Consider the following 17,708-nt stretch of genomic DNA (forward strand, 5'->3'; position numbering starts at 1 on the left):
TATAAACATTTAGTAAGCATCAATATATGCCAGCCTTGCGCTAGACAGCCAGGATAAACATGTGAATGAGACACAGCACTGTCTGTCCTCAAGGAACCTAGGTCTCTCCGGGAAGACAGACATGTCTACAGTTAATCCCAAGGCTATGTGAGGCTGCTGTGATACAGCAGGGCACTGAGAACTGTGGGACACTGGCGAAGAGCATCTCAACCAGGCGGGGGTGTTAGCTAAACAAGGGAGAGAAGTTAGACAAAAGAAATGTGCACTTACATCTGGAGGGGGCAGAATATTCCAGAAGCAGAGAGAGAGCGGACTATAAATGGCTTGGGGAAGTTGGTTTCCACCTAAGGCTGTGGGCAAGATGTTTCTCTGTGATTTTTTTTTTTTTTTTTTTTTTTTTGTGGAGGAGAGAGAAAAGGGGTTGAGATAGGGGTGCAGGTGGGAATCTTGGTAGTAGAAGAAGATGAGACTGGAGAAATCCACAAAGACCAGCTGGTGAGTAGTTTCATGTATAAGGCTAGGGAGTTTGGCTCTTTCCTGGAAGCAAAGAAAAGTTTAGAGCAGAGGAGGGATTTGATCAGATGTGCCTTTTTATAAGATCATTTTCACAATAGACTGGAAGAAGAACTGCAAGGTGACTCTGGAAGCAGATAAACTTGAAGGCTTTAAGACCGAAGTAGCTGGCAAAGTCCTCTAGGACGAAGGTTCTAATAGTGGAGGCTTATGTCAATGCTCTTTTAATTACTTAACTGAATGCAATTAAAAAGAAGATTTGGCCTCAGGAGCAGAGCTAAAAAATGAGTTCCTGTTAGGCAAAGGTTGGCAAAGGTTAGTGAGCCTTCTGCAGAAGTGGCACCCACTGTGTGATATGGTAAGAGAGGAGAACAGCCTGGTGGCTCCCTCTGAGCTGTTAGTTCATTTCTCCAAGCCCACTTTCCTCTGCCAAAGGGCAATGCTTCCTATTTACCTAACAAGATCATCGGTATGGAACAAATTAAGCAACTTGATTCAAATTTAATAATAACTTTCTAATGCAAATAATACAGAATGCCCATAAGAGTTCACAGACCATACCAGGTGCTCAAAAACAGGTAGCTTCTGTTATGACAGTTATAACAGACATATACCTGCTCTCTCAGGAGAAGTAGTTCTAAGCCATATTTTGGATTAAACATCTTTGAAAGGCTGAGTGACACAAACATTTGTGTGTTCTTACAAATATTTTAACATTGTATTTGTCATAAAAGAGTGGGCTAGGGTCAATGGGAATTTTATTAATATGTATCCACTTGATAAAGATTTCATCTCAAAGACAGAATGAAAGCAAAGAAAAAGATAGGGATCATAAAGGTGTCACCAGTGTTTTTTCATTCATTCCTCAACAAATGATTCTTTTCAAGATAACATGGCAAAAAGGTCCTGTGCTCCTCTGACTGAAGGAATACTACAAATTGTTCTTAACTAATTAAATGTGACTTAACCCTAGAAGATTTAGTATGCTATAATGATACAGAAAAAAGCAGCAGTAAAAAGATTCTAAGAACTATCACTAAACAAACATGGATGTTAACATTTTTACCTCTCACAATGTTTGAACTTAACTTTCATGGGTTTAAAATAGAGCAGGTTCGGGTATTTTAAAGATCAATTCTCCACACGGAGCCATTCACAGGTTGGGGATGAAAATCCCTAGTTCCTCCGCTGCATCAGGCAGTGAACCAAGCAGTTCAAGGGCATTATCTCTACTCCTCCCCGAGCTACAGGACATGGGTATCTTCAGCTGCAACTAATAGGTGAAGAAATGGAGGCTCAGAGATGTGCAGTGACTTGCTCCAGATCATCAAGCCAGTAAGGTGATGGTCACGATTTGAAGTAAGGTCTTCTGGTTTCAAAGCTCAGGGTCTTTTTTCTTTCTTTCTTTTTTTCCCCCCCCTTTGGCCACACCTGTGACTATCCCAGGGCTAGGGATCAAACCCACACCACAGCTGCAACTGGCCCTTAACAGTCACAGCACTGGGTCCTTAACCCACTTGCACCACTAGGGAACTTTTTTTCCTTTATGAATAAACTTTGAATTATTATTTACATGCAATAAAGCCCACCCATTCTATGTGTATATTTAGAGGACTTTTGATAACTATTTACAGCTGTGTAATCACCACCACAATCGGTATATACAACATTCCAAGGGCCTCCAGATGTTCCCTTGTGCCCCAATCAATCCCCCTTATCCCTCTCAGGGTGTCATATAATGTACCATAGTTCCTACCACACCACACTGAAATCATCTCTTTTTCACCTATTCTCACCACTACCTTTTTTAAATTCACTTATTTTTAAATTCAATTAAAATTCACCCTTTTGAATGTATAGCTCCTTGAGTTTTGACAAATGCATACAATGGTGTGATAGCCACAGAAAATCAGGAACACCCAGGACACTTCTATCCCAAACCACCCAATGTGCTCATGTTGCCCCTTGTAGTCAGTGCTTCCCCCACTCCCAGCACCTGATCCGTTTCCTATTCCTATAATTTTGCCTTTTTCATAATGTCATATAAAGGAAATAATACAGCATGTAGTCTCTATCATGATCTATCATGGCTTCTACCATGATTTTTAAGCCACAATGGATATTTTAGCCTTTTCCCCACCATTGACCAATGAAAGACAAGTTTTACTAGTGACATATTATTCCCCTGGAGAGTCCCATGTATCCCTGCTCCAAGGTACTGGCTGTTGCTCTACCCCAAGTGAGGGGATGTAGAAAGAATACCTTCAGTCCACCTAATGCATTAAAACAGTATGTTATTCACAAACTTCATGTTATATCATACTTTACTTGAGACACATTTCACATGTGAATGAAATAGACCAATCCGTCCACACTGGGGTTGTAGTATATCTTGCCTCTGTATCACCATGCTTTCTCCTAGCTATAGAACTGTGTCCAGCCCAGAGGTCTGACCATGTGCTAGGGTTGGTTTTTTTTTTTTTTTTTTTCCAGAAAAGGTAGAACCCCAGCTCTCTGCCACCTGCCCCAACCAGATGAGGCAAAAGAAAGGTGAGAGAAACCAGGTGCTCTAAACTGTTCTACCTTCTCATTTTTATAGCAGAAGGAAGGGATGTCCAGAGAGTGGAAGAGACTTAACCAGAGCCACCCATGTGCAGAGGCAAAAGGCTATCTCAACAAACCCAGAATGTTGTCCCCACTGAATGGACTGGCAATCTCTCAGTATTACTCTTTCTTTTTCTGCTATGCTTCCTACCAACTGGAGTACAAAAGAACATGGTTTCTCTTGTCTGAGGGAAGGTAGAACAGTTACTGTCTTCAACAACTGGAATTATTCTGAAACATCAAAATTTCAGCTGGATTCCACAGGGAATTCCCATAGTCTCTTACTAGCCAGGATTCGCAACAGTGTCTGTTTAGATTCAAACTTGATGATCTTTCTTTCTACTGTGTATTTTGATATCTGTTCTGACACTCATTTGGCTTTAGTGTTCTACTAATTCCTTCACTGATGTCTGCTCATTCAAACATCAAGCATTTTTGACTGTGAGGCCTTTTGCTGGGTCTTGGGGCTGCTAACAGGTGAATGAAACACAGTTTCTAGTTTTGAGGAGCTCAGTGTCTAGAGGGGGAATCAGACGCATAAACCAACAAATGTAATTACTAAGAAAAGTGCTATGAGGCACCAATTATTTCTCACATAAACTTGTACATACATGTGGGGCAGATGACCAGCCCTATCATACGGGGACAGAATTTCCTTAAGTCCTAACAGGGCTTGCTAATAATTCTAAATTCAAATAGAAATGGTTATGATAGAATATCCTTTATTTTCCAGAGGATAGTCGAACAAAGACTAATGGAGCTCAGAATCCAATAGTGATCCCCAAAAAGGGCCACTTGATTCTTATGAACAATTTTCTTCTTCCTTTTTCTGTTAATACAAAAAACTAGCACCTTTGTCTGGGCCCAGAATGTAAAATCAGGAAATAAAATGGAAAGTCGTACAACTGTGAACTTCAATCAGCTCATTACAAACCAAAGGGACATATTTGAATGCATGTTGCTACATTCATTTACCTATTCTGCCAAGCCATTCAATTACACGATTTCAGATTTTGTATAAAAAAATGCAGCCATGTTTCTTTCAAAAGCTGGTATTTGGAGAAAAGTGATTAGAACAGCATGCTATGATACATTAATACAGTGGTTTCATTTAATAGACAATAGCAGTTTCTGAAATGCTCCCTGTACTTTAAATTATTACACTTAGAATTCATGACTACAACGTGTCTCAACTTTTTCTTTACTGCTATACAATATACTCCACTGCCACTGTGAATGCAAACAAAACACATTATCAGAAGAGTTTTATTAGCATTTACAATCTTAATGAAAGTCATTTTTAAAGATGGGGGTGGGTACAGTGGGCTGTGCAAACCATGTGAACACTGAGGAGGGTAAAGCATCATAATTGAGAAAAGAGTGGAAAGGGAGAAAAAAAGCCAAAGCAGGAGAAAAATCTTAAACCAAAATTTAACATCCCCTTGGAGATAGAGGCACAAAAGAGATGCAGTTTATTCGAACCAGAAGCAGCTGTTGCTGTCGAATTAGAAAGCATTCCTAATGAATCAGCAGTTCTTATAATAAATATACTCTCCTTTGAAATGTGAGGATTCCACTACGAGAATTTCTTTTGATATATTTTTTACATGAACTCATTAGATGGAGAAGAGGCAGGGATCGAGCATGTTTCTTTCTGAATTTATGGCGGAGATCTTATCCACATCATGTCCTCTCAAGGTTAGTTAGGCGAGGAATAGGAAAACAAGAAATAAAAAACACAAAGCTAAAAGGCTTTCTACTGACAAGCACCTTTTGTGGCTCACGCTAAACAAACTTTGTAAGATGCTTTGTAACAGCTACATATTACAAAATACCTGCTACTACACTAACTTAACAAGTGCCAGTTAAGTTTAAAATGGAAATCAGAGCTATACAAACAATGAAAGAGGTATGTCTTTTGCATGCGTTAAAAAGATTCCCCAATTCCAACATGCTGAAGAGCTGCCTGCAGAGTATATCCTGTTCCCCAGATACCCCTCTTGCCATTTTAAGAAAAGGAAAAAATTGTGCATATTTATAAATATACACACATGCAGATTTATTTCATCTTAACCTCGGTTCCATATTACTTTTCTTTCTTGCATTTAAAAATAGCCATTTTAACAGGTTTCTCTAAGCAAAAAATCACTGTGCTCCTATCAATATAGGCAAAATTTAAAGGCTCCCCATTAGCAGAGGTAAGAGAAACTGGATGGTCATTATTCTACCCACAAGTTTTCCTCAAGTTTTAATCCATCAGTCTTCCTCATCTTCTGTGATGGCTTTCCAGGATTCCTGGAGCCTCAATGAAAAACCAGGAACACAGAAGGAGTTGTAGAGTGACACAAGAAATTATGGTGAGACTATTAGAGCTTCCTCATCTTTCTTCCCCTAACACCAATGATACTGAAGCTTTAAACTTGGAAATGAAAATGAAAAGACATTCCAAACATAAGCATAATCTTTAGGCTGCTTAGAAACAACACTTTTCACAAACTTACACATGACTTCCTATCTCATTTAGGTCATGTGTGCTCTCAGTAACAGGTTAAGAGAATTTAAGGGGTAAGTAGACCTGCAGAACACAGAAGTCAAGGACCAAGATGATTTAACTCTATCATTACCATATCATACAGCAGAGGCAGAACTGAACAATTCCTTAGAGGAAAGAAGACTTACATTATATGTGGGAATGGTGTATTACCCTGCTGCTTCTACAAAAATCAGAGCCCTAATAAGGATGAAAGCAGGGAACAAACCAGGGAGTCTTGAGAAAAATCCATTTACTTAAAGATTAAATCCATTTACTTAAAGATTAAAGTGTGTGTCCCCTACATTCTGAATAGTTAGAAAGGTGGGGCTGGAATTCCCATTGTGGCTCAGTAGAAACAAATCTGACTAGTAACCAGAAGGATGCAGGTTCGATCCCTGGCCTCGCTCACTGGGTTAAGGATTTCCAAAATAAGAAACCACTGAATAGTTAGTTCCACAGAATTCCCTTAGATCTGTTCCCCTGCAGATTTGTATTCCTATAGAAATGCCTGCCCTGGCCTGCTGCTTATTTGGCTCAGGCCTTCATCGACCAAAAGGACGGCTCCATAGTTTGTGCATTGTTTTGTCCTGCATGCTATGTTGAACAACCACATTGGCTTTGAAAATATTTCATTAGATGAGGATGGATAAAATATATGAAGGACTGGCAGGCAGAAAGAAGTTCAGGTTTCTGAAATATAAACAATGATTTTTACACAAAGGTATACACCTCAGAGCTACTTCTAACAGAAAACAGACCAACCAGCAAACCATAAAGAGTCTAAAAATTAGCAGTGTATTTTTCTTAGGGACTGAAATAAAAGACATGTGAATTATAAACCCAAGCTTCACATCAGATAGGCAGTCACTTAAAACCCTTAGTTTCCTTGCCTTTAAAATGGAACTAACTACCAGAAAGAGCTGTCATAAAGATTCAACAATACAGTTTCATGTGATATGCTTAGCACAGCTTCCACATGGAAAGTAATAAATGGCAGCTACTATTACTACTATTATTAATCCCAACAGGAAAGATCAATAGATTAAGTTCTGGCCACATTTGTGATTTAGGTTTATGTGGCCATTAGTAAAGAGAATATCAATTAAAATGTATACAATCTCAAATACGTAATTTTTAAAACGTGGGGGGAGGAACAAGTTAGGGATAGAACACGAAGAGTCACAAACTAGGAGTTCCCGTAATGGCGCATCGGAAATGAATCCAATTAGGAATCATGAGGTTGTGGGTTCGATCTGGCCTCGCTCAGTGGGTTAAGGATCCCGCATTGTGGTGAGCTGTGGTGTGGGTTGCAAATGTGCCTCAGATCTGGCGTCACTGTGGTTGTGGTGTAGGCCAGCAGCTGGAGCTCCGATTTGACCCCTAGCCTGGGAACCTCCATATGCCTCAACTGCGGCCCTTAAAAAAAAAAAAAAAAAAGGCATCACAAACTACTGTGTATGGAACAAATAATATATAAGAATGTACAACACAGAAATATAGTTATCTAATTTTATTTGGTGTATAATCTATAAAAATATTGAATCACTATGTTGTACAACCTGAAACTAATATTGTAAATCAACTGCATTTCAATTAAAAAAAATTTACTTGTAGCCACACTGAAGAAAATGAAAAATTAAATATGTGCACATGTATTATATGTATATGACATATTTTATCAGTGAAGGACTAAAAGGAAATACACCACAATTTCTACCTTTGGATGATGGAATTAATTATGTTTTGGAAGTTCTCTTATGGAACACTGGATTAAGGATCCAGTGTTGTCATTGCAGCAGCTTGGGTCACTGCCATGGTGCAGGTTTGATCCCTGGCCCAGGAACTTCCACATATCTCAGGTGCAGCCAAAAAAAACCAAAATATAAAGTAAAGATATTTTCTTCTTCTGTACTGAAAAACATGCATACATTCGAAAGTCAGTTGCATTTTTCCCCTCTGTGGATATATGTTTCCTTAACATTTTCTCTTAATAGACCATTCTTTCCCCCACTTTAATCACCCTGTCACCTTTGATAAAAAAAATTAATTGATTCTTTATTCTGTTCCACTGATCAATATGTCCATCCTTATGCCAATACAATAATGTCTTGCTTACTACAGCTTCACAATAAGACTTGAAATCAGGTAATGTGGTTCTTCCAAACTGATTCTTTTTCAAACTTCTTTTGGCTAAGTTCTTTGCCATATAAATTTCCATACAAATTTTAGGATCCACCTTGTCAAATTCTATTTAAAAATCCTGCTGGTACTGCACTGACTCTACAGATCAATTTGGGGGAAGTGACATCTGTATCAGTAACAGTCCTCCACAGAAACAGAATAGGATATATATAAATAGAGATTTACTTTAAGGAATTAGTTCATGCAAGTCAAAAATATGTGGGGCAGGTCAACAAGCTGGAAGCTCAGGCAAGATATCGCTTACTATCTTGAGGCAGAATTCTTTCTTTGGAAAATCACAGGGTTTTTTTGCTCTTGGGCCTTCAACTGATTGGCTGAAGCCCACTCACATGATGGAGGGTTGTCTCCGTTAAACTCAACTGATGATAAATGTTAATCACAGCATCATCTAGACTGGTGTTAGGCTGAACAACTGTGCACCATAGCTTAGCCAAATTAACCATCACAACAACCTGACAACACTGAAGCCTTGAAGTCATGGGCATGGTTTAAATCTTTACTTATTTAGATCTTCTTTTAACATATATCTCAGCAATGGTGTTCAGATCATGCAATATTTTGTTCCGTTTACCCCTAAGTGTTTCATGTTCTGATGCTATTATAAAAGCACTGTTTTATTAATTGCAATTTATAATTTTTAATACCAATTTTCTTAACTCACATCATATACCAAATTAATAGAATGGATCAGAAACTTAAATATAAGAGATAAATCTATAAAGTGTCTAGAAAAAATATAGGAGAAAATCTTTGTGCTCCTGGGTTATGCAAAGATTTTATAGGACAAAAAAGATATGAACTATACAAGGAAAAAAAAACCCCAATAAACTGGACTTTGAAATTAAAATCTTATGATATGTGAAAGACATTGTTAAGGAAATGGAAAGGCAAGCCAGAGACCAGGAGGAATATTTGCAAAGCACATATCTAATAAAAGACTTATAACCAAAATATATGAAGAACACTCTTAGTTTAGTAATAATAAGACAAAGATCCCAATTTTAAAATGTTCAACAGATCTGAGCAGATGCTTTACCAAAGATGAAATGTAATACCTTGTAGTAAACGCATGAAAAGACTTTCAACAGTCATCAGGGAAATGCAAATTAAAACTACAATGAGATACTACTGTAAAACTACAATGAGATACTACCGTAAAAAAACAAAAAAAAACAAAACAAAACAAAAAAACCTAACAGTAGCAATAGCTGGTGAGAAAGTGGACCAATGGGAACTCTCATGTATTGCTAAAAAACAATTTTTCGAAAGTTCCCTTGGTGGCTCAGCAGAAAAGAATCTGACTAGCATCCATAAGAACACAGGTTCAATCCCTGGCTTCGCTCGGTGAGTTAAGGATCTGGCGTTGCCATGAGCTATGGTGTAGGCCGCAGATGCGGCTTGAATCTGGCATTGATGTGACTGAGGTGTAGGCTAGCAGCCACAGCTCCGATTTGACACCTAGCCTGGGAACCTCCATATGCTGCGGGTATGGGCCTGAAAAAGACAAAAAAAACCCCAAAGCAAACAAACAAATTTTCAGTTTCCTATAAAGTTATCACACCATAAGACCCAGAAAAATCATGTGTCCATGTAAAAACTTCAACATGAGTGTTTCTATCAGCCTTATTTACAGTAAACCAAACCTAGCAACAACCCAAATGTCCATCAACAAGTGAATAAGCTGCAGTACAGCCATACAAAAGAACACTACTCAACAATAAAAAGGAACAAACCTCTCATAATCATCACAACATGGATGAATCACAAAATGCAAAGCTGAGCAAAAGAAGCTAGACGCGAAAGAATGCATAATGTGTGATTACACTTAAGTGAAATCCTAGGAAAGACAAAGCTAACCTATGGGGAAGGAAAAGAGATCTGTGGTTGCCTAACACCAGGGCTGCTGGGGGTGTCTAAAAAGGGGAACAAGGAATTTTTGAGGGAACAAAAATGTTGTATATCTTGACTATATTAGTGGTTACACATCTGTTCACCCTTGTCAAACCTGCTAAATCACACACTTAAAGCTGGTGAGTGAGTGTGTGTGTGCGTGTGTTTACATTTCTTTAGAACTCCCATTTTGGCATATGGAGATTTTTTTTTCTAAATCCTCCCAATGAATACAGTTAAAGTACTAGATTATATATTTACACACATGCAATCTTAAAACATATCGCTAATCTGGCAAAAAGAAAACACTTCAGGGATCAAAAAAATGAAGCTTTTTCAGTGAGGTCCTAATATATAACATAGGAAATTATATCCAATCTCTTGGGATAGACCATGATATGTGTGTGTATATGTATCTATATGATTGACTGGGTCACTTTGCTGTACAGCAGAAATTGGCCCAACATAGTAAATCAACTATGCTTCATTAAAAAAAAAAAAAAAAAGAAAAAGAAGCACAAACTGTGGGCACTTTGAGCTTCCAAATAATGGAGTTAGAAGGCAGAGTAGAAAGGAAATAAAGCCTGGAAACCTCCCAACAATACTACCCGAAGCTGGAGCACTACATTTTTAGTGGAAGGATAAAAAAAAAAAAAATTGAATACATTCTGCCAGCAGAATAATTTCCATTCTTGATGTTCTCAGAGGGCGGAAGGCAAACATCTCCACTGACAAGTTCTAACTGAAAGTATGCTCTTACATAGACGTGCAACTTAAATTCACCTAAAAGGTCTGACAAAAGAGCAAAGAGGAAATTTACAGAGCACCATAATTATTAGGACTCCTAGATGATATACAGAAGCATAACTGATATATAGATCTATCATGGAGCTCCCATAGTGGCGCAGCGGAAACAAGTCCGACTAGGAACCATGAGGTTGTGGATTTGATCCCTGGCCTCGATCAGAGGGATCCTGCATTGCCATGAGCTGTGGTGTAGGTCACAGATGAGGCTCGGATCCTGCATTGCTGTGGCTGTGGCAAAGGCCAGAGGCTACAGCTCCAATTCAACCCCTAGCCTGGGAACTTCCACATGCCGCAAGAACGGCCCTAGAAAAAAGAGAGACAGAAAGGCAACAACAATAACAACAACAACAACAACAACAACAACAAAAAAAAAAGGGAAAAGAAAAGAAATATAGATCTTTCAAAGAGGAACTAAAATTTAACTAAGGCCTCAGAAAAAAATCCTCCAAATACAGCTTTACGGACACCTAAAACAATCAGACACAAGATGTCAAAAAACAACAACACGGTTTAATATGTTTAAAAACTTAAGAAAAGACTGGAAATGAGTAGAAAACAAAAGATCACGAATAGCCAGGCAGATCTATAAAATAATAAAAATGGAACTTCACAAAATGAAAAGATCAGACACAAGCAAAAGCAGAATTAATGAAATGAAAAAACATATCCAGATATATTATCCATTCTGCGGTCTAAATAGAAAAATAGAAGGAACAACTATGAAATAGAAGATAAGCAATATGAGAATGAAAAAGTCTAACACATTCTAGTCAGATTCCAGAAGGATACATATACTTCCTTTAAAATTAGGAACAATAGTAGTTCCCGTCGTGACACAGCAGAAATGAATCTGACTAGGAGCCATGAGGTTGCAGGTTCGATCCCTGGCCTCGCTCAGTGGGTTAAGGATCTGGCATTGCCATGAACTGTGGTATACATCGAAGACACAGCTTGGATCTGGCGTTGCTGTGGCTCTGGCGTAGGCCTTCGGCTACAGCTCCAATTAGACTCCTAGCCTGGGAACTTCCACACGCTGCGGGTGCAGCCCTAAAAAAGGACCAAAAAAAAAAAAAATCAGGAACAATAAAAGGACATTCACTATCCTACTCGGCATTGTACTGGAGATACACGGCAGCAAAACTGGACAAGAAAATTTTAAAAAGGGTGTAAAAAATAGAAAAGAAAAAGACAAAACAGGGAGTTTCCATCTGGCTCTGGCTCAGCGGTTAACAAGTCCGACTAGCATCCATGAGTCTTGTGGGTTCCATCCCTGGCCTTGCCCGTGAGCTCTGGTGTAGGTTGTAGACACGGCTCCGCACTGCTGTGGCTCTGGCGTAGGCCAGTGGCTGCAGCTCCAATTTGACCCCTAGCCTGGGACACTCCATACGCTGCAGGTGTGGCCCTAAAAAAGACAAAAAAAAAAAAAAAAAGACAAAACAAGTCATTTATAAATTATGCAACTTTCTATCTGAACCTCAAAAGAAAGCATCATAAATTACTTGAATTAATTAGGCAGCTGTGCAAAAAGATCAATATTCAAAAATCAATTGAATTTCTAAACAGAACAGAAAAAGCAATTAAAGATATATACCATTTACAAAAAGCCATAAAAAGTTCATATGGAAAAATGATCCAAAGATATGCAGGATCATTGTGGAAGAAATTTTAAAATGTTATTAAAAGTTATTAAAATAAGACCAAAAGAATCTGACATCATGTTCAAAAACTGGGTAGGAAGACTCAATTAACATATAGATGTATTCAATGAAAAGTCCAATCAAAATCTCACCACAATTTTTATGAAACTTGATAATGAATCTAAAATTTACATGGAAGCGTAGAAAATAAAAAAAAGTAGGTTATTTTTGAGAAAAGTGACAGGTATTAATTAAACTATCATAATCAATACAGCAAGTTATAGGTACGGGGATAGGTTAACTAACAGCAGAATGAAAAGCCAAACTTGGAAAACTTGATCAATGACAGGCCTGGCACCAAAAATCCCAAGGGAAAGACTGATATTCAAGACATGTTAGAGGAGCAATTTGATATCCAAGAGGGGGAAAAAATGAAAACAGGTCCCAACTGTATAATGTCCATAGAAAGCAATTCCAGGTAGATTAAAGATTTAAATGTGAAAGGTGGAAACTTCCAGAAGAAAGATAACTCTGATAACAATACTGAACAAAGCCATTATAAAATATATATAACTTAATATCTGTCATGAACACACACAAAAATTTTAAATCAAATATTGGCTAATCGAGACCAGTAATATATAAAAAGAACAAAATATCATCAAGTGGATTGGTAGAACATTAAAAAATCCACTGTAATTTATTTTTAAAAGACTAAAGGAAAAAATTGATGTTTATAGCAATAGATGCAGAACAACATCCATTCCTGACAGAAACTCCCAATGAACTAGGAATAGAAGGAAACTTCTTCAATTTAAGGGCTGCTCTGAAAAAAAATCTACAGCTCATACTTTATGGTAAAACACTGTTCCCTCTAAGACTGAGAACAAGATAAAGATATTCACCTTCACCACTTGTGTTTAACATTCCACATGGCACTAGAGATCCTTGCCAGTGCAATAAGAAAAGAAATAAGAATAAAAGGCATAAAATACTGACAGGAAGAAGCAAAACTGTCTATATACAGATGACATGATTGTTTACATTACCTAAAGAATCTATAAAAGAACTATGAGAACTAATAACAAATTAGTAAGTCACAGGATAAAGGGTCAATACACACAAAAAATCAGTTGTATACTACATACAACAAACAACTGGCAAATACAATAAAATAAACAAATAATTCCATTAGAGGCATTGTAAAAAATAAATCAAATACACAGGAATAAATGTAACAAAAGACATGCAAGATCTTTAAACTGAGAAATAAAAAACACTGAATGAAATTTAAGACAAATAAATGGAGAGATATGCCATGTTCAAGAATTAAAAAAAGATTCAATATTGTTAGGATGTTTTCTCTCTAAACTGAACTACAGATTCAATATAATTCCAATCAATCTCCCACCAGATGTTTTTGTTTTTATAGAAACCGACAATCTGGATTCTACAATATAAACAGAAATGCAAAGAATCTAAAATATCTAAAGTATCTAGAAAAAGACCACCACAGTGGAGCATATACACTACCAAATCTTTGCTACTCACTCTAAAGCTACAGTAATCAAGACAGTGTGGCATAAGGATAAATAAACATATCAATGGTATAGAATGCTTACACAATCACTATAAAGGTACCAAAGTAATCCAATAGTGGAAAGAAAGCTGTCACAAAAAATGATGCTGAAATGACTGGACAGTCACATGGGAAAAAAAAATAAATACTAACATACCTCACGTGTATGAAAGTTAATTTAACATAGACCACAGGCTTAAATTCAAAAGGTAAAATTATAAAGTTTCTATATGAAAACATAAAAGAACATGTTCTAGATGAGAACATAAGTAAAAACATAAGAGCACTATTTGGGGGTAAGCATAAGTTTCTTAGAACAGAGAAATCATTAAAATAAAAGGAAAATATTGATAAATTAACTTTTGTAAAAACAACAACAAACTTCTGCTCATCAAAAGACACCATTAAGAAAATGAATATGCAATCTCAAGAATGGGAGAAAATATTTGCAAAATATTTGACAAAGGAATCAGTATTATTAAAATATACAAAGATTTCTACAACTCAAAAAAAGTGAGTCATCTGCAAGAGCATACATGCAGATGAAGCAACACAGAAGTCAGTATAGCTGGAGCACAGCGGATGAGATGAGGAGCAATAGAAATGAAATAAGGAGAGTAAACAGGTGGCCATATTATGCAGGGACTTGTCCTGGGAAGACTCTTCTTCCAAAAGGAAACTATTGGGGGATTTGGGGCCAAGGAATGGTCTAATCTGTACTTCCTCCAGATGCTGTGCATCATCATTCTCTCTTAACCTGGATTTTAAGGAAAAAATTAAGCCTTTTATGCATCGTAGTCACTCATAATATATCATATATCAAATCATTATGTTGTATATTTCTTAAATTAATAAAGTTACATGTTAATTATATCTCAATAAAACTGGGGAGGGAGACCTAATGTCTTAGGTATTCCTTTGTAATGAACCCACTACTTTTCTACACATCAAGAAAAATATCAGTTGAGAGAATTGAGAAAACAGTTCTTCAAATCCTCTTCTGTGTTCTGGGATCAAAATGAGGGATGCTGTTTGAGAATAGCTGCATCTGGAAGGTTAACACTCAATTCGGGGAAACCAGCTATAGCACTCCAGCAAGAATCTTGTTAGCCTGGACTAAGGTGTAGCAGTGGAGGTGGAAAGAAGGGATCAGAGCCTAGATATACCTGAATATGAGCTAAAACTCAATCTGCCAATGGATCTGATACAAGGGTACTCAACAAGAAAGAAAAGTCAAGGACAGCTCAAGGTTTTTGGCATGATTGAATGGAAAGACAGCATTGCCATTAATTGAGATGGGGAAGATTGAGAAAATCAGAAGCTAAATTTTGAATATATTATATAAAACTTTCTTTTGGACAGCGAAGAGGAACTGTAGACAACTGGAGGTAAGGGAAAGCCCAGGTTTGAGGTTCATATTTAATTTTGGGAGTTGTCAGATGGTACTTATAATCATGACATGCACTTGGCATAATCAACGGAGTAAATATATTTTAAAAAGAAAAGACAACAAGGACTGAGCTCTGGAGCACAGGTTGTCAAAAGATATGGGGAGCTATAGAAGAAATGGGAAAGCAGACAGGAAAGAAAAGCCTGGGAGGTAGTGGGAAAACAGGAAAGCAGTGTTCCCTAGGGATGATATGACGAAATGTATCAAAAATAGGTTCAACGGAGTGGTTTCCTACTTACCCCTCTAAGATGGGAGAAATAGCCACATACTTGAACAACAATGGGAAAGGTACAGCACAGAGAGGGTAAAATGATGATCCAGATTAGAACGAGAAGGGCTAATGGAATTGAATCTTGAGTAGGTAAAAGAGGATGGGATCTAGTAGAGGGACAAAGGGTTTTGCCCTTGCTAAGAACATGAAAAGTGCATCTGTGATAACAAGAGAGAAAACAATATATGGGCAAACTTGCAGGTGGGTCAGAAGATGTGGTAGTAGGAGTCTGCAGAATTTATCTTCTGATTGTTCATAACAGCAGTGTTCATTATAGAAAACACACAACACGTGTCTATCAATAGTAGTTTTTAATGCCATTGGTCATGTTAATAAGCAAGGCAGTAGATTCTCAGGTGTTCATTTTATCATTCTTTATATGTTTTCTTATTCTTTCACATGCACCAAATAATACATGTAACAACCATGCAGTTCTATTCTGCATAGGGCACTGGAATTGAGGGGTGGTTAAAGGAGACTTGCATTTTATCCACATTATTTAAATATTTATGCATGATTTGAATGGTGACTTACAAAAATGTTGATATACTATTTGCATAATATTTCTGAAAACCCAAGTTTCTGGGTAGATGGCATTATGGGGTTTTTTTTTGTTTTTTTTGGGGGGGGGGGGCTGCATTCGTGGCATACAGTACTTCCCAAGCGACTAGGGGTTGAATCAGAGCTTCAGCTGCCAGCCTATGCCACAGCTGCAGCAATGCCAGGTCCAAGCCACGTCTGTGACAACAGGATCCTTAACCCACTGAGCGAGGCCAGGGATCGAACCTACATCCTCATGGATACTAGTCGAGTTCATTACTGCTGAGCCACAATGGAAACTCCATATATGGCATTATGGGTCACTTTCTGCAATCTTCTGATATGCTATACATTTACTTAAAAGCCTAAGTATATTCATGGCTGGAAAAAAATTTCAATAACCATATAAAAATATCATAAGTACATATGTGAAAAAACACTCAAAAATATGTCATAATTGTTACATGCACCAGAGGGTTATGTGCCCCCCCCCTTATATTTTCTTATGATACTTTCAATTTGGCAGGGGCAGAAGGATGAGCAATCAGTATGTATTAATTACATAATTAGAGAAAAAAATTTTAAAAAGAAAAAGGAAAAACTGTTGTAGGCTTGTTTTCCACCTCTTTTAACATTCTCAGTAGCCAAAATCCCTGCCTGAGCACTAGCGCCCCAGTTTCCAAGTGAGAAATTATGTTCCTTGTTCTGGTACCCCTGGGATGGATTTTTTTGTATTCATCAAGCATTGATTCTCATATAGGAATCAGCTCTCTGTTCTGAGGGCTTTCCTGCCTCATTCTCCCCAGACTGGATTTCCCTCAGTTCTCTATGACTGGCCTGGAACTGATTCTGCTTTGCTAACTTCTGAACTTGATCTGAGAAGTTATCCCTACCTACCTCCCCTTTCCTCCAGGCACTTTCCCCTATTGCTTTAAGTTTTCTGCAAAGGCCCATTTTCCACTAGCATCAAAGCTTAGTATGTCCTTGGTATAGGACCCACTCCTCAACAATGGCTACTGTCCACCCATCATCTCTGCAGTAGCCAATTCTGACAGACAGAATGTACATTGTGAACTGTATTTATGACAGTATCTACTGAAGTTTCTCCTAAAACTTTGCCCTACTCAGGAGAGCTGGAAAATGTATGGCAAACTTTCCAACTACCATCTCTAAGGAAACTGAAACCAAGGTTTCCTCAAGCCAAATGATCTAAAATTTAATGGAATATAGGGGGATGGGTATTAGAAAGGGAAAATTAAAATTTGTTCAGCAACTACTATGTGCCAGATATTTACCTTACAGAAGCTATTTAATCCTTGCCAACTGGTAGACAATGTTTCGAATTCACATCCTTCTGATTTCAAAGTCCAAACTCTTTACCTAGCTGTATAAATTAGATTCAGATTCATATGCTTATTTTTGCAAAAAAAAAAGTATGCATCTAAAATTATGAAAATGAACAAGAAAACAAATAATCCAATCAAAAAATGGGTAGAAGACTTAAATAAACATTTCTCCTAAGAAGAAATACACATGGCGAATAGGCACATGAAAAAATGCTCAACAGGGCTAATTATTAGACATATGGAAATCAAAACTATAATGCAGTACTACCTCACACCAGTCAGGATGGCCATCACCAAAAAGTCTGCAAATAACAAAAGTTGGAGAGGATGTGGACA

General features: G+C 37.5%; 1 protein-coding gene and 1 long non-coding RNA gene across 51 annotated transcripts in view; both read right to left on the reverse strand.

The window, feature by feature from the left end:
* DENND1A (DENN domain containing 1A) overlaps positions 1–17,708 on the reverse strand; it is a 520,477-nt gene that overhangs the window by 286,188 nt on the left and 216,581 nt on the right. The window lies entirely within an intron of this gene.
* LOC146407262 (uncharacterized) lies at positions 448–6,930 on the reverse strand. The gene is made up of 2 exons (XR_014827793.1): positions 3,326–6,930; positions 448–3,087 (listed from the first exon to the last, which is right to left on the reverse strand). It is a non-coding gene; the product is annotated as an uncharacterized LOC146407262 (long non-coding RNA).

Source organism: Sus scrofa, chromosome 1, assembly GCF_054392235.1.
Source record: "Sus scrofa isolate SSC_HxYL_T2T_F1_AM1 chromosome 1, Sscrofa_HxYL_maternal_Yorkshire_Landrace_v2.0, whole genome shotgun sequence".
Taxonomy (NCBI): Eukaryota; Metazoa; Chordata; class Mammalia; order Artiodactyla; family Suidae; genus Sus; species Sus scrofa.